Source organism: Scyliorhinus canicula, chromosome 1 (assembly GCF_902713615.1).
Source record: "Scyliorhinus canicula chromosome 1, sScyCan1.1, whole genome shotgun sequence".
In the NCBI taxonomy this organism is placed as follows: domain Eukaryota; kingdom Metazoa; phylum Chordata; class Chondrichthyes; order Carcharhiniformes; family Scyliorhinidae; genus Scyliorhinus; species Scyliorhinus canicula.
Genome location: NC_052146.1, coordinates 266,256,700 through 266,281,182, shown reverse-complemented (window position 1 = coordinate 266,281,182; position 24,483 = coordinate 266,256,700). Strand labels below are relative to the sequence as shown.

Genomic DNA, 24,483 nt, shown 5'->3' with positions numbered 1-24,483 from the left:
TTTATGTTCAGTTGCTAGTTCTAGTAACAACATGCCATTTAATGTATTGGATCGATGGCAACAGGCATCAAAAAGGAATACATATTTATATAGCGTTTGATCATTTCAGAACATTTCACCTTCACTCCAATTAAATATAGGTAAGGGCTGCAGTTTTCTTCATGCCAGAGCATCTCACAAAAAGCAGCGTGAGTGAGGAATGAGCAGTTTTTAGCGATGTTGTTTGAGCAAGAAATGTTGGCCTGAACATCTGAGGGTTTCCGGCTGTTACGAATGGTGTAACGGCATCTTTAATAACAATGTCAATGGCTAATGGAGCCTCACTTTAATGTATCATCCAAAGAGTAATGTATCATCGAAAGGGTGGCATGGTGGTTAGCACTGCTGCCTCACAGCACCAGTGACCCAAGTTCAATTCCGGCCTCAGCTGACTGTGTGGAGTTTGCACATTCTCCTCGTGTCTGCGTGGATTTCCTCCGGGTGCTCCAGTTTACTCGCACAGTTCAAACATATGAAATGAAAATCGCTTATTGTCACGAGTAGGCTTCAATGAAGTTACCGTGAAAAGCCCCTAGTCGCCACATTCCGGCGCCTGTCCGGGGAGGCTGGTACGGGATTCGAACCGTGCTGCTGGCCTGCTTGGTCTGCTTTAAAAGCCAGCGATTTAGCTGAGTGAGCTAAACCAGCCCCATATGCGGGTTAGGTGGATTGGCCATGCTAAATTGCCCCTCAGTGTTTATAAGTTTAAGTGGGGTTAATGGGTTACGGTAGGGATAGGGCTGGGGTGTGGGCCTCTGTAGGATACTCTTTCCAAAAGTTGGTGCAGACATGATGGGCGCGATTCTCCGGACTCACGACGGGTCGGAGAATAGCGGGCGTCGGAAATTTTTACGGCGACGCTGTTCCGACGCCCTCCCGCTATTCTCCGAACCCCGCAAATTGTCGGAGTCGCATTTCCCGACAAACGCCTCCTTCCCGCCCCTGACACGACCAGAATCGCCACTGAGAGCCCCCCCGCTATTCACCGTCCCGGATGGGCCGAAGTCCCGACGTCATGGCGCCCTGTTTGGACGTCGTGAAACACACCTGCTTTTTAAATTCGTCAACCAGTCGGAGGCAGTGGGGGAGACGGAGGTGGCAGTGGGGGAGACGGAGGGGGCAGTGGGGGAGACGGAGGTGGCAGTGGGGGAGACGGAGGGGGCAGTGGGGGAGACGGAGGGGGCAGTGGGGGAGACGGAGGGGGCAGTGGGGGGTGACGGAGGGGGGGGGTTAGGTAGAGAGTGAGCCGTCCAACCCCGTAACAAAATGTCTGCCACCATGCCATGGTGTGCAGGTGACGAGGACACGGCCGCTGGTTCCCCTGTGGCTTCCGGCCACAGGCCACTGACGCACCCGTGAGGAGGCCATAGTTTACTGGCCGTTGGATGCAGAAAGTGACCAGGGGTTAGGCTGACCGCGTGTCAGCAGCGCGACCAGGCCACCGGGACACACTGGTATCCCATGGCTGGCGGCTGCCGAGGTGTCGACTAACGTCCGTCTAACATGTCCCGTTTCTCTGCCCCCCACCACCCTTCTGTAGGTTAGCACGATGCATGGGAACAGAACGGCTATGTTCTGCGCAGTGGTTGGGGCAGCTCTACTGGATTTGGAGATGCAGCAGCATCCGCACCCACAACCCGCAGTGGCTGCAGGGCCAGCTGCAGCAGCAGAGGGAAGGGCCGAGGAGTTGCCAGTCGTCGAGCAGCATGGGGGGGGGAGGAGGAGGAGGAGGAGGAGGAAGAGGAAGAGGAGAGAGTGAGGGTGCAGCCACGGCGTCAGAGGCGATGACCAAAGCCGAGGGTGTACCGTGTCCGGGTCTCTTTCCTAACAATGCCGGACATCACCTGCAGGAGAAGACTCCGGCTGAGTAGGCAGACGGTGATACATATCTGCGAACTCCTGTCGCACCTCGCCCCACGTGGAACGGGGGGAGGACACGCGATCCCGGTAGCCATCAAGGTGATGGTCGCTCTGAACTTCTATGCTACCGGCTCCTTCCAGTCTCCGAGCGGGGACGTCTCTGGGATCTCCCAGTCATCGGTGCACAGGTGCATCCGGGATGTGACCGACGCCCTCTATGCCATCGCCGATCGCTACATCACCTTTCCCGAGGACCGAGCAAGTCAAGATTCACGAGCCCGTGGATTTGCCAGTGTGGCCGGGATACCGAGGGTTCAGGGGTCAATCGACTGTGTTCACATCCCCATGCGCCCGCCTGCTGTGGACAAGGAAGTGTTCACAAACAGGAGGGGGACATACTCCATTAATGTCCAGGTGGTATGCGACCCCCACATGAGGTTCATGAACGTCTGTGCAAGGTTCCCAGGGAGTGTGCATGACTCCTACATACTAGCGCAGTCGTTCATCCCTGCGATGTTTGAGGGACGTCCCCCCCGGCTGAGGGGCTGGTTGCTAGGTGACAGGGGTTATCCGCTGAGGTCTTGGCTGATGACGCCGATACGGAGGCCTCAGACCAATGCGGAAACACGATACAACGAGGCCCATGCAGCAACCAGGGGTGTGGTGGAGCGCTGCCTTGGCCTCCTGAAGATGAGATTCAGGTGCCTGGACCGCTCCGGAGGGGCCCTGCAGTACCAGGCCGACAGGGTCGCTCGCATTGTAGTGGTCTGCTGTGCGCTGCACAACATCGCGATGCAGAGGGGAGATGACCTGTTGCAGGAGGCGGAGGGAGAAGCTAGTGGCAGTGGTGCCAGCACAGAGGAGGAGGAGGAGGAGGAGGAGGAGGAGGAGGAGGAGGAGGAGGAGGAGGAGGACGCTGGCGGAGTGGCGGGCGCAGCACGCAGACACGACCCAGGTGCTGGTGATGTCCAGGAGGCGGCACGACCTACCCGGCAAGGACGGCGGGCACGCGACACCATGGTGGCAGCACGGTTCACGCATCGCATGTGACGTCCCCGATGAACACCAAACCACCACCTGCATCGCTAGTCATGCAGAGGGTCACCACACAACTGCCACCACCACAACCCCCCCCCCCTCAGTGTACACTGCTCCACTTCGACATGACGCTTATCACTGGGTCCAGACGGAATGGCACAACATTGATGGCTGTGTCAGCGGGTGTGATCAGTGCCATGTGGAATGATGACAGCCCGCTCTGCGAAGAGCTGTGAGCTCAGAATCGTTAGAGAGAGTCTGACCCATGGCAATAGCTGAACCATCCACCTTGGTGGCCGCTGAGTTCGTCACTGCCACTCCATCACGTGCCCGCGTGGGCTAGCTGTGGGAGGGGGGTAGGGGCAGGGACTGCACACCCGGCACCGAGGTTTCACCACCCGTCACCCCCAGCGACACTCGGTCACCATCACGATTCCTGTGGCTGTGGAACAATCACACGGTATTACAAGTAAGGTGGAACAGTGCGTTTAATATTAACAATTATTTACAGGTGCCCTAGCCCCTACAACTAAACTGTGCCCTTCACCCGTGCCAACTTACTCAGTGTCTATCTTAGTTGCCTTACGGGCCCTACCACTACGTCTAAGTGAATCCCCAGATGATACAGCAGGAGTGGAGGAGGATTGCTGCGAATCGCCCCCCTCGACTCGTTTCTCCTTGGCCAAGCGTTTCCTAGGGCGACCCGGCCTTGATGGGCCAGGCTGCTCTGCGGGCGTCTCGGGTGACATTGTGCCACCCTGCTCTGCCTGCTGCCCACCCGATGCACCAGGGATGGGACGGAGGGAGGCCGAGAATTCCGGGACGTCCCGTGATGGAGTTAATGGGACGGGCCCCAAAACCTCCTCCTCCCTCGGGGAGCCCGGTGGCCCCCGGGCCTCACTTTGGGACAGAGGTGCGAGCGGGGAGGTTCCCCGTCGCACCACCGACACCTGGCGCTGCCAGTCCTGGAGGCCTGCAACGGTATCCACCAGGATCCGAAGGTTTGCAGAGACGGAGTCCAGGGAGTTAGACATTCCCGCCAGGGACTGTGCGATCTCAACCTGATTGTGCACGACGCCATCCAGCACATGTGTCAGGCGGTTGATGCTCTCGGCGACTGACTGCTGCGACTGGCCAATGACCTGCTGAGACTCGGCCATGGCCCGCAGGGCGCCGGCAATGTCGGTTTGGCTCTGGCACATTGCTGCCTGTGAGAGGGCAACCCTGTCCAGGGCCGAGGATGACGCGTGCACATTAATCCCAACGTCTTGCATAACCTGACCCATTGCCTCCACCGCGGATGCCACCCGTGCGGTGTCGGACTGGGTCTCTGCCATGAGCGGCACCACTCCCTGCTCTTGGACGCGGATCGACTCCTCTAACAGCGTCTGCAGAGTCTGGAAGGAAGCCCTCATCCCGTCATTGTTTCCCTGGGTTTCCTGAGGCATCGGCTGTGCGGGTGGGTTGAGAAACTCCAGGAACTCCGAAAACGTCTGGGAGCCAGCTGCATCCTGGGCCTGGTCTGGCCTCCGCGAGTCCGGGCCCTCTGTTGCTCCGACCTCCACCTGTTGTACCTGCTCATCTGTGATGTGCCAACCAGACTGTGCCCCAGGAGACTCATCACTAAATAGGCCCGCCGGGGTGTGTATCTCTGGGATGATGGAAGTGGTGGGAGAAAGCAGTGCCGCAAGCCCGACGCTCTCAATGGTTAGGTCCTCGTCCAGGGTGTGGGGCCGCTCAGCGACAGGAGGGTTGTCCCTGGCCATTTCTGGTGGTGGTGGTGGACTTCGAACCCTCTGTGCGTCCTGGTCCGCAGATTGGGTTGGGGCAGATAGGGCTGCCCGCTGATCGGGCACCCTCTGTTGTGAGGCCCCGGGTGAGGTGGCGGCAGATTCCTGTCTCCGTCTGCAGCCAGACGGCCCTGGTCGTTCGGCATCACGTCCTAGGGAAGAGAATGAGACGGGTTATTTCGATTTGCTCGGCAGGCCGCTGGACGGTCCCAGTGGGCAGGGTGTGTGAAGGGACAGAGGATGGGGAGGTGTCCCAGTGGGCAGGGTGTGTGAAGGGACAGAGGGTGGGGGGGGGGGGGGGGGGTGTTTGTCAGGGAGGGTTGTCTCACTTGCTGCAGTTCCGCCAACCTCGCATTGCGCGATATCGCGGGTGGCAGACCCCCCAACAAGGTCCAGTGCCCTCTGTTCAAAGGTGCTGAGGGGGTGCATGTTGGGCGAGCCCCCTCCAGTCTTGTGCCGCTCCCGGTGGTTATGAGCGGCCTTGGCCTGTTGGGGGAGGGAACATAGGTAGATCATTACAAAACGGTAGGTATCAGAAGTCCGTTCTGATACTGGCACAGTTTGGGGGGGGCAAGTTGTCATCAGATGATTGCATCTCTCCTCGGGGCCAGATCGCTGGGTCTGTGACAACTTTGTGAACCACCCTCAAATAACTCTGCCCCAATCCCTCTCCCCCCCCCCCCCCCCCCCCCCCCCCCCCGGGCAGTTAAGGGGGAGGGATGGTTGTGACTAGGGGGCACCCTCATGGCACTTACCCTGGCAGACCTGGTGAGGTCGTGTAGCTTCTTTCGGCACTGCTCTGCTGAGCGAGGGGTCTGCCCCACAGCACTGACGGCAGCAGCCACGTCACGCCAGGCCTGGCGTACCGTGCTGGCAGGTTGGCGATGCCCTCTCCGCGGGCGGATGATGCCCCTCCTCTGCTCCACGGCATCGAGCAGCGCCTCGACGTCTGCATCAATAAAGCGAGGAGCAGCTCGCCTAGGCTCCGACATCCTGCCCGACAGATTCTGTGGTCGCCCGCGCCTTTTTACGGCGTCGGGCGGCGTCACATGGGCGGGTTCGTGTCGTCGTCGCGTTCCGTCGTCATCACGCACGTAATTGACGCGGCCGCGCTGCTAGCCCATTTCCAGGAAGTGAATCGGTCGGGAAATGAAGCTTTCGCGACCATCGTAAAACGGTCCCGATTTTTACGACCGTTTGCCGACTTTCCGCGGGTGCGGAGAATTTCGCCCGATGTGCTGAATGGCCTCCTTCTGCACTGTAGAGATTGTATGATTCTATGAGTACAGCACTCCTTTAGTGGTGCAGCGTACTGTCAACATCAACAATCATCAGGAATTTCCCAGAGGCTTCTTCTGCTCCAATGCCATTGCCCTGTTTAATGTGTGAACACTACTTCTGTCAAATAACTGGCGACAGAACAGCAGGAACCCTGAGACAATTCCTGGTGCACATGTTTAAGTGCTAGGGCAGGGATTAAATGGCAACCTGCTAGCTCAGATATCAGAATACCAGCAACAGAGTCAAGCTGACACCCACATTATCATAGCTCAGAATTTATCTGGATTTGTCTTGAATAAGGATATGTTAATGCTGTAATGTTTAACCGGTTGTGGCAGCATTTTAAGGCACCAATTTCTAGCCATTGGATAGGCAGTTGAGTGAGATGCTCACTAGTCTCTGCTAATGCTCCGATATATCTGGCCTCTTGACAAATTAAAAATGTCAGGGTTTACCCCTTGTTCGGCCTCCAATTATGGACATGCCTCATCTCTATTTGTGTCATCACTTTTAGGCATTGCCAAGATCAGAATCCCAGCTGTAAATCCATGGTCCACCATGGTAATGCAGCGCAGTAATATCTAATGCAGCCCATGCATTGAGTCAAACCATAATGAAGATCGTAAAAGCCTGACAGCAGAAGACAATCTCAGAAGAGTGTGGCTGACTTTTACTAATTAGCCACCCTTGGGTTCAGGATCTCTGATTTGTACACTCTCTGGAAACCATTTACATTCTATGGGGTGGTGCCTGTTTCTAAGAGTGGCGAGCGTTGAGGTAAAAGAAGACATTCATTTACGTAGCATCTTGAAAACCTCAAAGCGCTTCACATATTAACTTGAGTTGGAGGTGCACATTTCACCGTTCGGCAAAGATATGGCAGCTCATTTGTGCAGAGTAAAATTCCATGAAAGCAACAAAGGCAAATGGCAGGTTCACCTGTTCCTGCTGATGCGAGGAGAGGTTGGCCTGAACAATCGTCTTGTATTTTTTTAAAATAAAATGTGTCAGCCCTCTCCAAATGAAGGAGGGTTGACAGCACAAGATTGGTCCATAGTGAAAATTAGAAAAATGTCCGAATTGATGGTATTTAATTAGGTCACTTGCTTCAGTTGTTGCTATTAATGTCCTGGGCAGGATGGAATAAACATAACTTTATGGCAACCAAGGACATTCCAGGTTCAAACTACTATTAGTTTATAAATCTATCCTTTGTTTTATTTCCTTGGTTTATTGATATACATCGTATTGAAATGAAAAGTCAGACCAATCTTGTTATCTAATCACAACCGAGAGGTCCAGCAGTGAAAATAGGTCAGTTTGCGAATCAAATATTTGCAGCATATTCAATAAAATCAAGCTTGGGGAAAGGAGCGTAAGGAAGAATATCTAAAGGGATTTCCTAAGATTTGGAAAAGAGAGTTGCTTTTCAATATAGCTGCCAATTTACTTGAGCCTTTACCTGTTATTACTCTGGAGCTTGCCTCTCGAACCTGGGACCTCAGCGCTGGTAGACAGCAGTGCTAACCGCTGCGCCACCATGCTACCACAAGCCACTGACATTTATAAAAATAAATTTAGAGTACTCAATTCATTTTTCCAATTAAGGTGCAATTTAGCATGGCCAATCCACCTAGCCTGCACCACTTTGGGTTGTGGGGGCGAAACCCACGCAAACACAGGGAGAATGTGCAAACTCCACACAGACAGTGACCCAGGGCCGGGGTCGAACCTGGGACCTTGGCACTGTGAGGCAGCAGTGCTAACCACTGCACCACCGTGCTGCCCCGAGCCACTGACTTTTAACAGCACTCCAAATGTTAGCATCTTGCCCATGATGATGCCTGCTGATGTTGGGACTGGAAAATCCCGCATTAATTTCATTTAATCTCAGGATAGCTCCTGAGTGGAGGGGCATGTTTTGGCATGTGTTGGCACTAATTTTGCAAAGGTGCTACGGGACACCATGGGGATGTGTGGAGGGGCATAGCTTTGCATGTAAGGTATGAGGGGTTATTGGGGTGAATGGGGGATATGGATTGGTATGGATGGGACATGGACAATGAATGAAAGTTTAAAGGCAACTGTTTACAAAATTCTCAATACGTTTCTGGGACTTCGAAAACTCACTGCTACCATTATCTCAAAACATAAATACCTTGCATGTTCTTCCCAGTGAAACTATCTAAGTCTTCGCCAACAATGACCAATAATCAAACCACCTGGCTTTACTGTCAGGCTGACTTCAGAGTAGGTCACATGACCACTGTCATTTTACCTCACGTTAAAGACACAGTCCCAAAACATGACAATCATGTAACCCTCATGATTCTAACACTGTAAGGGTTCTGTTTGATTGGAGCTTTTATTTATTTAATCTTTTCATTCGCCATATTTTCACCTTTTTCACCAGACAAACAAAAAAAACAGGAAAACAACAACCAAACAGCCCCACCAATATACAACGCAAAACATTGATTCACAGGTTAAAAAAAGAACCACAAACAACCCACCACTCCCCCTCCCTTCTTCCCCTCACCCCCCCCCCCCCCCCCCCCCTTAGCATTCAAGGGCAACCAACTCTCGAAAGAACATGATAAAAAAAACCAAAGAATTGTAGAACCTCTCCTTCGCCCCCCCCCCCCCCCCCCAACTCAAAATTCACCTTCTCCAGAGTCAAAAATTCCAGCAGATCTCTCCACCACGGGCAGCACGGTGGCACAGTGGTTAGCATTGCTGCCTCACAGTGCCGAGGTCCCAGGTTCGATCCTGGCTCTGGGTCACTGTCCATGTGGAGTTTGCACATTCTCCCCATGTTTGCGTGGGTTTCGCCCCCACAACCCAAAGATGTGCAGGCTAGGTGGATTGGCCACGCTAAATTCCCCCTTAATTGGAAAAATTAATTGGTTAGTCTAAATTTATTTTTAAAAAGATCTCCCCGCCACACCGAGGCACAGGATGGACAAGCTGACCTCCACCCCTACATGATCACCAAGAGCAATCTAGTACCCCTGTGCAGATCAAAATACCCCAAATTCATGTTATTAGTGCAAACACTCGCCATCAGCTCCCTATACATCAGCTGTACCCATGCTGCAAACCTCGGCCCAATCCCAAATCTTTCCAAGACTGCAATCAAATAACCCCACTCTACCCGATCAAACGCCTTCTCTGCATCCAGTGCCACCGCCTTCCCATCCGTCAGTGACATGGTCACGTTTCTAACATTCAAGGACAGCTGCCTTCCCTTCTCGAACCCAGTTTTATCCTCTCCTATCATCTTCGGGAAACCCCCTCCAACCTTGCCGCCAACACCTTTGCTAGTATCTTGGCATCCACATTTAAGAGGGATATGGGCCTGTACAACCCACACTCCATCGGGTCCTTGTCATTTTTTAACAGCAGGGAAATCGAAGCCTGCCCCAAAGTCAGTGGCAAAACCCCACTACGTATCGTCTCCTCAAACATTGCCACCATCAGCGGCGCCAACCTGTCCTTAAACTTCTTATAATATTCCACTGGGAACCCATCCGTTCCTGCCGCCTTCCCTGACTGCATCCTCCCGAATGCCTCTTTTACCTCCTGCTCCCCCACCGGGCCCTCCAACCCTGCCCTATCTTCCACCCCCAATCTCGGATGCTCCAACCCGTCCAGGAACTCCCTCATCTCTTGCTCCTCTCCCTCGGCTCCAATCTATACAACTTCTCATAGAACTCCTCAAAAACTTTATTCATCTGCTCCGGAGCCACCACAAGCTTCCCCGTCTTATCCCGTATCTGGACTATCTCTCTTGTTGCTGCCTCCCTCTGGACCTGGCCGGCCAACATGCGCCCTGCCTTCTCCCCATGCTTGCAGACTGCCCCCCTCGCCCATCTCAATTGGCGCACCGCCTTCGCTGTGGACAATCGATCAAACTTTGCCTGAAGCTCCTTCCTCCTGTCCAAGAGGGCCGGGTCCGGCACCCCCTGCATGCCTCCTATCCAACTCCAGCATCTTCTCTATCCATTTTCGGTGATCCTCCGTCTCCTCCTTGTCCACCTTAGCCATAAACAAGATCACCTCCCCTTTCACTACCACCTTCAGAGCCTCCCAAACCACCACCTCAAAATTTCCCCAGTGCAACTAAATCCCACACATTCCTCAATCACCATCCCAATATTATCACAACAACTCCGGTCCCCCAACAACCCGAAATCCATTCTCCATCCCGCCCTCCGGGCCATCCACTTCTCCACAATTCACCCAATGCGGCGCATGGTCCAAAATCACTATCGCTGAGTACTCCGACCCTTTGACTCCAGCCAATAATGCCTTCCCCACCATGAAAATGTCTATTTTCATCAAGGAAGCTTTGCGTAAATCAAGGAGATACAGCCGGAGTGAGACATAGCCAGAGTGGGAATTTGGAACTTGGTAATATGGTGCTGTGAGGTAATTCGGTGCAGAGTGGGAGAAGGTCCTTTTTCCCTATTGTTTTGTTCTCTCTCTTTCTTCTGGCCTGTAACTTTTAATCTGCAGGGAGAGAACCAGGGAGCATCTGAGACCCTGGGAAGGTAAGTAAGTGATTTTTATTCATTTTTATTTTTATTACCGTTTCAAATTGTGGGTGGGGGGGGACTGAAGTGACATCACAGTAAAGCTATGGCCTGATTGGCTGGTTGGGAATCTACACTAAATTAAAAAATTAAGCATTGTTAAACTAATTAAACATATTTACTTATTACTTAATTATAATTAAGAGGGGTGTCTAAGCCAGAGATCGGAGAGTACTGTATTTAGCTTTCACATTTATAGTAGAAATCTAGTGCTCGGAAACATATAGTTAACAGTAACTTTTTTTTTAACTTTTAAATTTAATTTACTAATTAATTGACGCAATGTCAATTAGAGGAGTGCAGTGCTCTGACTGTGAGATGTGGCGGGTCCCGGAGGCTTCCAGCGTCCCGGGTGGCTTCATCTTCAGAAAGCGCACCCAACTGGAGCTCCTCACAGACCGCATGGTTCGGTTGGAGCAGCAATTGGATGCACTTAGGAGCATGCAGGTGGCGGAAAGTGTCATAGATAGTAGTTATATAGATGTGGTCGCATCCAAGGTGCAGGCAGAGAAATGGGTGACCACCAGAAGGGGCAGGCAGTCAGTGCAGGAATCCCTTGTGGTTGTCCCCCTCTCAAACAGGTATACCCCTTTCGATACTGTCGGGGGGATAGCCTATCAGGGGAAAACAGCAGCAGCCAGAGCAGTGGCACCACAGCTGGCTCTGATGTTCAGAAGGGAGGATCAAATCGCAGAAGAGCAATAGTCATAGGGGACTCTATAGTCAGGGGCACAGGCAGGCACTTCTGTGGACGTGAAAGAGGCTCCAGGATGGTATGTTGCCTCTCTGGTGCCAGAGTCCAGGATGTTTACGAATGGGTAGCGGGCATCCTGAAGGGGGAGGGCAAACAGGCAGAGGTCGTTGTACATATTGGTACTAACGACATAGGCAGGGAGGGGCATGAGGTCCTGCAGCAGGAGTTCAGGGAGCTAGGCAGAAAGTTAAAAGACAGGACCTCAAGGGTTGTAATCTCGGGATTACTCCCTGTGCCACATGCCAGTGAGGCTAGAAATAGGAAGATAGAGCAGCTAAATACATGGCTAAACAGCTGGTGTAGGAGGGAAGGTTTCCATTATCTGGACTACTGGGTGCTCTTCCTGGGAAGGTGTGATCTGTATAAGAAGGATGGGTTGCATCTAAACTGAGAGGCATAAATACCCTGGCCGCGAGGTTTGCTAGTGTCACACGGGAGGGTATAAACTAGTATGGCAGGGGGGGTGGGTACCGGAGCAATAGGTCAGAAGGTGAAAGCATTGAGGGAGAACTAGGGAATAGGGCCAGTATGGCTCTGAGGCAGAGCAGACAGGGAGATGTTGCTGAACACAGCGGGTCTGGTGGCCTGAAGTGCATATGTTTTAATGCAAGAAGTATTACGGGTAAGGCAGATGAACTTAGAGCTTGGATTAGTACTTGGAACTATGATGTTGTTGCCATTGCAGAGACCTGGTTGAGGGAAGGACAGGATTGGCAGCTAACCGTTCCAGGATTTAGATGTTTCAGGCAGGATAGAGGGGGATGCAAAAGGGGTGGAGGAGTTGCGCTACTGGTTAGGGAGAATATCACAGCTGTACTACGGGAGGACACCTCAGAGGACAGCGAGGCTATATGGGTAGAGATCAGGAATAAGAAGGGTGCAATCACAATGTTGGGGGTTTCCTACAGGCCTCCCAACAGCCAGCGGGAGATAGAGGAGCAGATAGGTAGACAGATTTCGGAAAAGATTAAAAACAACAGAGTTGTTGTGATGGGAGACTTCAATTTCCCCAATATTGACTGGGACTCACTTAATGCGAGGGGCTTAGACGGGGCAGAGTTTGTAAGGAGCATCCAGGAGGGCTTCTTAAAACAATATGTAGACAGTCCAACTAGGGAAGAGGCTATACTGGACCTGGTATTGGGGAATCAGCCTGGCTAGGTGGTAGAAGCTTCAGTAGGGGAGCATTTCGGGAACAGTGACCACAATTCAGTAAGTGTTAAAGTGCTGGTGGACAAGGATAAGAGTGGTCCGAGGGTGAATGTGCTAAATTGGGGGAAGGCTAATTATAACAATATTAGGTGGGAACTGAAGAAGCTAGATTGGGAGCGGATGTTTGAGGGTAAATCAACATTTGACATGTGGGAGGCTTTCCAGTGTCAGTAAAAAGGAATTCAGGACTGGCATGTTCCTGTGAGGAAGAAGGATAAATACGGCAAATTTCGGGTACCTTGGATAACGAGAGATATTGTAGGCCTCGTCAAAAAGAAAAAGGAGGCATTTGTCAGGGCTAGAAGGCTGGGAACAGACAAAGCCTGTGTGGAATATAAAGAAAGTAGGAAGGAACTTAAGCAAGGAGTCAGGAGGGCTAGAAGGGGTCACGAAAAGTTATTGGCAAATAGGGTTAAGGAAAATCCCAAGGCTTTTTACACGTACATAAAAAGGAAGAGGGTAGACAGGGAAAGAGTTGCCCCACTGAAGGACAGGCCAGGGAATCTATGAGTGGAGCCAGAGGAAATGGGCGAGGTACTAAATGAGTACTTTGCATCAGTATTCACCAAAGAGAAGGAATTGGTGGATGTTGAGTCTGAGAAGGGTGTGTAGATAGCCTGGGTCACATTGAGATCTAAAAAGATGAGGTGTTGGGCGTCTTGAAAAATATTAAGGTCGATAAGTCCCCAGGGCCTGATTGGATCTACCCCAGAATATTGAAGGAGGCTGGAGAGGAAATTGCTGAGGTCTTGACAAAAATCTTTGGATCCTCACTGTCTTCAGGTGATGTCCCAGAGGACTGGAGAACAGTCAATGTTGTTCCTTTGTTTAAGAAGGGTAGCAAGGATAATCCAGGGAACTACAGGCCGGTGAGCCTTACGTCAGTGGTAGGGAAATTACTGGAGAGAATTCTTCGAGACAGGATCTACTCCCATTTGGAAGCAAATGGACGTATTAGTGAGAGGCAGCATGTTATTGTGAAGGGGAGGTTGTGTCTCACTAACTTGATAGAGTTTTTCGAAGAGGTCACAAAGATGATTGATGCAGGTAGGGCAGTGGATGTTGTCTATATGGACTTCAGTAAGGCCTTTGACAAGGTCCCTCATGGTAGACTGGTACAAAAGGTGAAGTCACACAGGATCAGGGGTGAGCTGGCAAGATGGATACAGAACTGGCTATGTCATAGAAGGCAGAGAGTAGCAATGGAAGGGTGCTTTTCTAATTGGAGGGCTGTGACTAGTGGTGTTCCACAGGGATCAGTGTTGGGACCGGTGCTGTTTGTAGCATATATAAATTATTTGGAGGAAAATGTAACTGGTCTGATTAGTAAGTTTGCAGATGACACAAAGGTTGGTGGAATTGCAAATAGCGATGAGACTGTCAGAGGATACAGCAGGATTTAGATCGTTTGGAGACTTGGCGGAGAGATGGCAGATGGAGTTTAATCCGGACAAATGTGAGGTAATGCATTTTGGAAGGTCTAATGCAGGTAGGAAATTTACAGTGAATGGTAGAACCCTCAAGACAGTCAGAGAGATCTAGGTGTACAGGTCCACAGGTCACTGAAAGGGCAACACAGGTGGAGAAGGTAGTCAAGAAGGCAGACAGAATGCTTGCCTTCATTGGCCAGGGCATTAAGAATTGGCAAGTCATGTTGCAGCTGTATAGAACCTTGGTTAAGCCACACTTGAATATAATGTTCAATTCTGGTCGCCACACTACCAGAAGAAAGTGGAGGCTTTGGAGAGGGTGCAGAAGAGATTTACCATGATGTTGCCTGGTATGGAGGGCATTAGCCATGAGGAGAGGTTGAATAAACTTGGTTTGTTCTCACTGGAACGAAGGAGGTTGAGGGGCGACCTGATAAGAGATCTACAAAATTATGAGGGGCATAGACAGAGTGGATAGTCAGAGGCTTTTCCTCAGAGGGGTCAATTACTAGGGGGCATAGTTTTAAGGTGCGAGGGGCAAGGTTTAGAGGAGATGTACGAGGCAAGTTTTTTACACAGAGGGTAGTGGGTTCCTGGAACTCGCTGCCGGAGGAGGTGGTGGAAGGAGGAACAATAGTGACATTTAAGGGGCATCTTGACAAACACATGAATAGGATGGGAATAGAGAGATACGGACCCAGGAAGTGTAGAAGATTGTAGTTTAGTCGGGCAGCATGGTCGGCACAGGCTTAGAGGACCGAAGGGCCTGTTCCTGTGCTATACTTTTCTTTGTTCTTTGTTCTTTGATACGGACCCAGGAAGTGCAGAAGATTTTAGTTTAGTCGGGCAGCATGGTCGGCACAGGCTTGTAGGGCTGAAGAGCCTGTTCCTGTGCTGTACTTTTCTTTACTCTTTATTCTTTATTCTCGAATACACTTTATGTACCAGGGAGAAAAACGAGTACTCCTGCTCCCTCGGGTGCAGGAACCTCCATGGGTCCACTCCTCCCATCTCTCTCATGAGCCCAGTCAATGCCTCCCCCCCCCCACCCGCCCCAACCCCCCGACTGGGCCAGCGAGCATGGCTGCAACCTGTCCATTCTCAGCTCCTGCACCATATTCCAGTGCCCCCCGTTATTAACTCATGAGTGTCCAAGGCCGGGTGACACCCAACACCTCTTCGCAAACGCTACATCATCCCAGTTGGGGCCATATACACTTACCAGCACCACCAACCTCCCTCAAATGCCCCTGTCACAATCACGTAGCTGCCCCCCAACCCATTACCACCTTCTCCATCTGAAACCTCACCTTCTTGTCCACCAATACCACCACCTCCCGAATCCTACTATCGAACCCAGAATGGAAAACCTGACTCACCCAACTCTTCCTAAGCCTCATCTGATCCTTCATCCTCAGGTGGGTCTCTTGCAGCATCATCACATCGGCCTTTAGGCCCTTTAAATGCCCTCAATCTTTTCACCAGTCCCCCCAATCCCCTCACATTCCATGTTACTATTCTGACCGGGGATCTCTCTCCCTCCCCCTACCCTCTTATCCGCCATCATCATAACCCCAGGCCCTGCCCACTGGGCCTGACCTGCCCGTCGCTTTGTTACCATCAAAACCCTCAGCCCGTCCCAGAATCCCCCCATCCACTTCTTCTTGAAAACACCCCTCCCAGTACCAATCCCATCCCCCCCCCACCTTTCCCACCTCCCAGGCCCATCGAAACGTGTCCGACCAGGTTCCAATGGCCATGACCACTCCCCCCACCACACCTCCGTTCACTAGGCAGCCTATGCTTGCTAGTGTGGAGGCCCCTGTACAGGCCCCACATAATCCTCTCCCCCATGCCCAGTCTATAAAAACAAAAGACAATCTTAACCAGTGCAAAACCATGCCAAGGAAAACTGCCAAAAACCCCGAAGTTCAGTAATCTCCTACACGCTGTACGCTGTACCGCAGGGTTACACTACCTTTCAGCCAACCCAAAAACCAAACTCAGAACTGTTCTCCTCCCTCATGGAAAACAAATAAACATCCTGAAACAACATACAAGAAAGGAAACGAGACACAGCATTTCACCCCCCCTTCCCTCAGTGCAAAGTCAAACCCCAGTCCCATCTCTCATTTCAACCCCAGCCTTCAGCCTTCACGAACGCCTCTACCATCTCGACCATTTCAAAGTAGGTCACCCTCAACATCAGAGGGTAGACAACGCTGAACCTCACGGCATTACTGTAGAGTGCTGGGTTCAGCTGACCAAAGGCCGCCCGCCTTCTCATAGCTCCACCATTAAGTCCTGGCTTATACGAATACCAGCTCCTTCCCACTTCTCCTCACCCCTTTGTTTTGACCATCTCAGGACCTTCTCCTTAATGTGGTGTTTATGAAAACAGATTATGACTGTACTTGGCTGCTCATTTGTCTTCGGCTTGATCCTGAGCAAACGATGAGCCCCGTCCAGTTCATACCGGGAGGGTTTGTTCCCCCTCCCACAGCAACTCCACCAGCATCTTTGCGAAGTACTCAGTCGCCCTCGGGCCCCCACCACTTGGGCCAGCCCATAATTCTTAAATTCTGCTGCCTCAATTGTTCTCCAGGTCCTCCACTTGGCTCACAGTCCTTTGTTTGCCTCCACTACCCTCCGCAACTCCTCACCCACTGTGGTAAATGGCCACTATGTTGTGACAGAGTTTCCTCCACCCCTTTCAACTTCTTTCCTTGCTCCCATACCTCAGCCAATGGCTTTAACACTACTGCCTTCACCGGGGCCATCGCCTCCTCCACCAGCCCCTTCATCGCTACCATCATCTCTTTACCCATCATCTCCATCTGCTTCAAACTCTCCAGACATACCTCAATCAAAGACTCTACTGTGAAGGGTGTAGCCCCACCCAGTAACCCGGCCTCCACCATCTTTCCTGCAGCCGGGCTGACCCGTTCGCTCGACGGTGAACCTATGCTCACCCCCTTCTTCCCAGCGGCTTTTTTCTGGTTCTTCGACATTCCCCTCCTTCCTTAAGTCATCCTGCACCAGCTCATCCAAAAACTGCCCCTGGGATTGGACATAAAATTCCAAAAAACAGAGCCTCGAGCAGGAGCCACCCAACGTGAGACTTCCACCTACATGCCGCCAACGGAACTCCCTATTGGGAGCTTTAGTAGGTTGTAAGGGCTGAGGATCTTATCAAAGGAAATTTAAAAAATGATTTTATTAATGCATTTCAAGACTTGGCATTGTTTAATATTTAGTTCATTGATTCTATTGTGCATACTGGATGAGAGAGCATGGAGGATGTTGAAGGGGAGCATGAAAGGAGACTGGGAGCATGGGGGTAGCAGAGCGACTGGATGAGTGGGTGAGGGAATGTGATGGATGAGGACTATAGGATCCAACAATCTTTAATAAAACAGGGACAAATTCCCATTAACTGAGGTGGACATTCCAACCAGCCCAACGTGGCGGCCTCATTGGGTCAACAGGCCCAACTCATTCCCGCCCTCGTTTCCCTGGAGCATGAATAGTACGTCCGGGAGCCCTTTATTTGGAGACGGGATCTGTTGGGTGGGGAAATTTTTCACCTCGACCTTCCTGTCCTGGTGGCAAAAAGATCCAGTCCTGAGTCTCCAAATAAACAGTTCCCGGTTAAAGACTATTACAGTCCTGCTACAACCCAACCAAGTCAAGCTGCAATAGAAAATCCTAACAGCAGCCACGTGGCATATTATGGAGTTTATTTACCTTCCTCAATTTTTAAAGTTTTCTACTTAATCATTTGTCATCCTGTGATAAGGCCGGGCATCAAAAATGAATGAAATGGGGACGAAACAAACTAAATGCATTTGAATTAACTGAATAAAATCAATGTTTTTCCAAAATTCCACCTTTAAAACACTTATTTCACTTATTTTGATGTTTTGACAAAATAATTAAATTCGACTGAATTATGCTTTGGCTTAACCTATCCAAGCTGAACCTGACAGACAGTACTTGGCACCTAGTTGTGGAAAGTTGAATTATGAATGTCATATCTTATTAAAGACAGCATGTTGCAGTTTGTGTGTGTGTGTGTGTGTGTGAATCATTGTCATGTACTTTGAGTAAACATTTTAAAGGCTCTGAGATGACTATCGTGGAAATAAAATTGCATCAAGACAAAAGCATGTAATTATTCCTAACAGTAAATTATAGTAAAGAAACCTCAGCACCTGTATTTTGTCAGCCGATGTGCAATCTATGTGAATCAGAAGTCGTGAGGGCTGCGGTCCAGTGGAGAACAGAACTTCCTCAGAATATTAACAATCGGAGACTTGTTTTTTTGAGAAAGACTGACTATTGTGGATCAGATGGGTGCTTTTTCTACCCCAGCTTTTTGATCTGCTGTGTTGTAAGCTTTCTGCACTCTCCAATCGGATAAGGAAAATATTCAGCAAATGCAATGGTGACATTACTAGTTGAATAGTGCGAAAGGAGCTTTATTGTTGGAGTGCTCCGGCTGGCCTATCAATGTTATTAATGTATTTCAATGCATGGTAACTTGGCCAGCCATATCATGTGTAACTTTGCAAGGCAGCTTCCCCCTTCTTTAGTAACGAAAGAATTAGGTATACCTTTTAAACTTATTTCAACATCTTGAACTTATTATGCTTTTATCAGGTCTCATAAAAGCGGCAAACACTTCAATATGGGACTTAAACAATCGTATATATGACGAGAACTGCTGTGAAGGATTAATTTAAAACTACCATCAGCTTCATAAGTAAATCCCTGCAAAACCTTTGTCAATGTTGCTTTTATCTACCAAATCTTTTATGTAAACCTTACTTTCTGTGAAACGTCTAAATAAAAAATAATGTTATCTGACCGTACTAATACAAGAGTCAATTTTCTAAAATGATATTAACCATCTGTATGATTGCTCTGTTGTCACACTGCAAAAGGTTATCGCTGCTGTCAACCAATTTAGCAAATGAACTCCGGCTGGTTCTTTTCACTGCATGACTTCCCATTTCTTTCTGCCCTATTGCTTCAGTACAGACATACACATCCCAAACCGATGGAATGACTTCATTTGCACAGCAGGTTCCTTGGAGGGCACCATGCTATTATCTACGGCGTTATGTGGTACATTACACCAAATGTATATGAAAATGTCCATGTGATATTTCTAACTAATAGCAAAGAGGCTGACTCCAGAGGAAATTAACAGGTAGGAGTTATATCGTTACTTTACCCCTTGGCTTTTCCTTCAGTAGACCTGACCAGTGAAGTGACTTGCCTTGGGCTAGGATGCCATATCAGTAGATTTGGTTTAGGCATGATGTATTTGAAGTGGACTGCACAACAAAGAACAAAGAACAAAGAAAATTACAGAACAGGAACAGGCCCTTCGCGCCCCCACCCCCCCCCCCCCCCCCCCCCAGCCTGCGCCGATCCAGATCCTTTATCTAGACCTGTTTCCTAATTTCCAAGGTCTACTTCCCTCTGTTCCCCACCCATTCATATACCTGTCTAGATGCCTCTTAAATGATGCTATCGTGCCCGCCTCTACCACCTCCGCTGGTAAAGCGTTCCAGGCACCCACCACCCTCTGCGTAAAAAACTTTCCACGCACATCTCCCTTAAACTTTCCCCCTCTCACCTTGAAATCGTGACCCCTTGTAACTGACACCCCCATTCTTGGGGAAAGCTTGTTGCTATCCACCCTGTCCATACCTCTCATAATTTTGTAGACCTCAATCAGGTCCCCCCTCAACCTCCGTCTTTCCAACGAAAACAATCCTAATCTACTCAACCTTTCTTCATAGCTAGCACCCTCCATACCAGGCAACATCCTGGTGAACATCCTCTGCACCCTCTCCAAAGCATCCACATCCTTCTGGTAATGTGGCGACCAGAACTGCACGCAGTATTCCAAATGTGGCCGAACCAAAGTCCTATACAACTGTAACATGACCTGCCAACTCTTGTACTCAATACCCCATCCGATGAAGGTAAGCATGCTGTATGCCTTCTTGACCACTCTATCAACCTGCGTTGCCACCGTCAGGGTACAATGGATCTGAACTCCCAGATCTCTCTGTACATCAATTTTCCCCAAGACCCTTCCATTGACCATATAGTCCGCTCTTGAATTTGATCTTCCAAAATGCATCACCTCGCATTTGCCTGGATTGAACTCCGTCTGCCATTTCTCTGCTCAACTCTCTAATCTATCTATATTTTGTTGTATTCTCTGACAGTCCTCCTCGCTATCTCCAACTCCACCAATCTTAGTATCATCTGCAAACTTGCTAATCAGACCACCTATACCTTCCTCCAGGTCATTTATGTAGATCACAAACAGCAGTGGTCCGAGCACAGATCCCTGTGGAACACCACTAGTCACCCTTCTCCATTTTGAGACACTCCCTTCCACCACTACTCTCTGTCTCCTGTTGCCCAGCCAGTTCTTTATCCATCTAGCTAGTACACCCTGAACCCCATACGACTTCACTTTTTCCATCAACCTGCCATGGGAAACCTTATCAAACGCCTTACTAAAGTCCATGTATATCATCAATTAACTTTGTCACTTCCTCAAAGAATTCTATTAGGTTTGTAAGACATGACCTTCCCTGCACAAAACCATGCTGCCTATCACTGATAAGTCTATTTTCGTCCAGATGTGAATAGATCCTATCCCTCAGTATCTTCTCCAACAGTTTGCCTACCACTGACGTCAAGCTCACAGGTCTATAATTCCCTGGATTATCCCTGCTACCCTTCTTAAACAAAGGGACAACATTAGCAATTCTCCAGTCCTCCGGGACCTCACCCGTGCTCAAGGATGCTGCAAAGATGTCTGTTAAGGCCCCAGCTATTTCAACCCTTGCTTCCCTCAGTAACCTGGGATAGATCCCATCCGGTCCTGGGGACTTGTCCACCTTAATGTCTTTTAGAATACCCAAAACTTCTCCCTTCCGTATGACAACTTGACCTAGAGTATTTAAACATCCATCCGTAGCCTCAACATCCGCCTTGTCCCTCTCCTTTGTGAATACCGATGCAAAGTACTCATTAAGAATCTCACCCATTTCGTCTGAGCCCACGCATAGATTCCCTCTTTTGTCTTTGAGTGGGCCAATCCTTTCTCTAGTTACCCTCTTGCTCTTTACAAATGAATAACAGGCTTTGGGATTTTCCTTAACCCTGTTTACCAAAGATATTTCATAACCCCTTTTAGCCCTCTTTAGTGCGCGTTTGAGATTCGTCCTACTTTCCCGATATTCCTCCAAAGCTTCATCAGTTTTGAGTTGCCTCGATCCTATGTATGCTTCCTTTTTCATCTTAGCTAGTCTCACAATTTCACCCGTCATCTATGGTTCCCTAATCTTGCCATTTCTATCTTTCATTTTCACAGGAACATGTCTGTCCTGCACTCTAATCAACCTTTCCTTAAAAGACTCCCACATTTCAAATGTGGCTTTACCCTTAAACAGCTGCTCCCAATCCACATTCCCTAGCTCCTGCCGAGTTTTGTTATACTCTGCCTTTCCCCAATTTAGTACTCTTCCTTTCGGACCTCTCTTGTCCTTGTCCATGAGTATTCTAAAACTTACGGAATTGTGATCGCTATTCCCAAAGTAATCACCGACTGAAACATCAACCACCTGGCCGGGATCATTCCCCAATACCAGGTCCAGTATGGCCCCTTCCCGAGTTGGACTATTTACATACTGCTCTAAAAAACTCTCCTGGATGCTCCTTACAAACTCTGCTCCATCTACGCCTCCAACACTACACGAATCCCATTCAATGTTGGGGAAGTTAAAATCTCCCATCACAACCACCCTATTGCTCCTACATTTTTCTATAATCTGTCTGCATATTTGTACCTCTACTTCATGCTCGCTTTTGGGAGGTCTGTAGTAAAGTCCCAACAATGTTACTGCACCTTTCCTATTTCTCAGCTCCACCCATATTGCCTCAGTGCTCGAATCCTCCATTGTGCCCTCCTTAATCACAGCTGTGATATCATCTCTGACGAGTAATGCAACTCCTCCACCCCTTCTACCTCCCTCTCTATCCCTCCTGAAGCATCTATACCCTGGGATATTCAGTTGCCAGTCCTGCCCTTCCCTCAACCAAGTCTCAGTAATACCAATAACATCATATTCCCAGGTACTGATCCAAGCCCTAAGTTCATCTGCCTTACCTGCTACACTTCTCGCATTAAAACAAATGCACTCAGACCACCTGTCCCTTTGCGTTCATCATCTCTTCCCTGTCTACTCTTCCCCTTAGTCACATTGAGTTTATTGTCTTATACCTTACTGGCTTTAGTTGCTGCTTCTTTACTGACCTCTAACTTCCTAATCTGGTTCCCTCCCCAACAGTGTTAGCAAAAGCACCCCCTAGGACATTGGTTCCAGTCCTGCCCAGGTGTAGACCATCTGGTTTGTAATGGTCCCACCGCCCCCAGAACCGGTTCCAATGTCCCAAAAATTTGAACCCCTCCCTCCTGCACCATCTCTCAAGCCTGTATTCATTATGACTATTCTTGAATTTCTACTCTGACTGTCCCGTGGCACTGGTAGCAATCCTGAGATTACTACCTGTGAGGTCCTACTTTTTAACTTATCTCCTTACTCCCTAAATTCTGATTGTAGGACCTCATCCCTTTTTTTACCTATATCGTTGGTGCCTATATGCACCACGACAACTGGCTGTTTACCCTCCCCCTTTAGTATGTCCTGCAGCCGATCGGAGACATCCCTGACCTGAGCACCCGTCGGTGTGTAACTTCTTCAGAAAGGCAATCAGATTGTCACTCCGTGCCCAATTATTTACATCAATATTCTTCATGTCTCACCCAAACCTCCGTCTTAGGCCAGGCGAGATCCCAGGCAATACAAGTCCAACACAGTCGACGCAAAGGAGGACACACTCTTTTTTAACAGTACTAGCTGCTGTGCGCCAGGTAAGTTAAAGGACCTATGGGCCAGGGGGAAGGTAAGTGTAGAAGGTAAGTGGATAGGATTTGGGTATTGGGGGGAGTCAGAGGTATGGTGGAGTGGGAGAATCAGGGGGCGGGGGGGGTGGCTTCACATCTAGGTGTGGCCAAAGGTAGGGGCAGGTGCTGGGGCTTGGTGGGGTGGAAATTAACTTCGGCCAGGTGGGTGGAAAGGGGCCAGATCCGGTGGCGGGTTTTGGACCTCATGGGGGAATCACACCTCATGGGTGGTCCCAGACCTGGAGGTGAATGGGTCAGACTTTGGAATGGGGTGAAATTTTGGGGGTGGTAATGTCAGACCTTGGGGAAGGAGATTTGAACTTGACGTGGGGGTGGGGGGTGGGGGTGATCAGATCTCATAGCGGAGGGGTGACAGACCTCGGAAATGGGGTGGTTGGGCGTGCATGGAGGAGGGGTGGGTGAGGCCTGCGGGGCAGGAGGAGGTCCATGCAGGTGGGGGTATCTCCTGGTGGGTGAGGCTGGTGTAAAATATCATTGCAGGGGTGGTTAATCGGAGATGTGAGGGTGTCTCCTGTGAGGTCAGAGGTTTGACGTGCAGGATCTGTGGTATGGTGGGGATGGGGGTCTCGCCTTGGGGACATCAGTCTGGGTCTTTATAATAGTGACCCAGAAGTCGAACGAGGCCTTAATTGTTTAACTAGTTCTGTGTAACTATTGATCCAATCCTGTCGGAAAAATCCAAAGTTTACAATTTAAATAGCATTCCCGATGGTTCCCAGTGCAGGGCAATTGCTGGGAAGTTTGTAATTCTTTTTTTTATATAAATATATTTATTGTATTTCATAAACAAACACTGAACATATTATAAACAATCAAATATCAAAGCTATAAAAGTACAAAGTCAAGAGGTTATACATGCAACTTTCATCAAAATTATAATATAAACCTTAACCCCCCATAAATGGGACTTCCTACCAGCTGATGGTGTCTAAGGGCTGTATTCCCCTGCCCCGCCCACTGCAAGAACGCCACGGGGGAGCCATGTACAATGGAGAACTCCATTGACCTCGGGCAGGGTTCACTGGACGACGGGAGAACACGGCCGGAGAATCGCACACTAAATCTTTTTTGATAATGAGACAATGGTTGCCACCTCACGTAGTACCTCCCGACTGACCCCTTGATGTACTTAATTTTCTCCAAGTACAGGAAAGACATCATATCGCCCAACTAGGTGGAAGCACTAGGCGGTGTGAGAGACCTCCAGCCAAGCAATATCCACCTCCTAACCACTGAAGAGGCAAAGGCAAGAACATCTGCCCTATCCCAGAGTGAAATGCTGGTGAGTCTGAGACCCAGAATAGGGCTACTAATGGGCATGGTTCTAGAACCAACTGAAGAATCTCTGAAATAGTAAAAGGTAAAGCAGGAGCCAGCAGGATAAGAACAGGACCAAATCATGAGAGTGTGGTTAGCTAGCGCAAGCGAGCAAAGACCACACATGTCTTCCACCACCCTGGAA

General features: G+C 49.8%; 1 long non-coding RNA gene across 2 annotated transcripts in view; it reads left to right on the top strand.

Annotated features, from left to right (window-relative positions):
- LOC119974143 overlaps nt 1-24,483 on the top strand; it is a 56,979-nt gene that overhangs the window by 13,449 nt on the left and 19,047 nt on the right. Inside the window, exons 2-4 of one of the 2 annotated variants that reach the window (XR_005462463.1) lie at nt 19,038-19,214; nt 22,877-22,967; nt 24,171-24,303. This is a non-coding gene — a long non-coding RNA (uncharacterized LOC119974143). The remainder of the gene's footprint in view (nt 1-19,037; nt 19,215-22,876; nt 22,968-24,170; nt 24,304-24,483) is intronic. The other variant, XR_005462462.1, reaches the window with a different exon arrangement.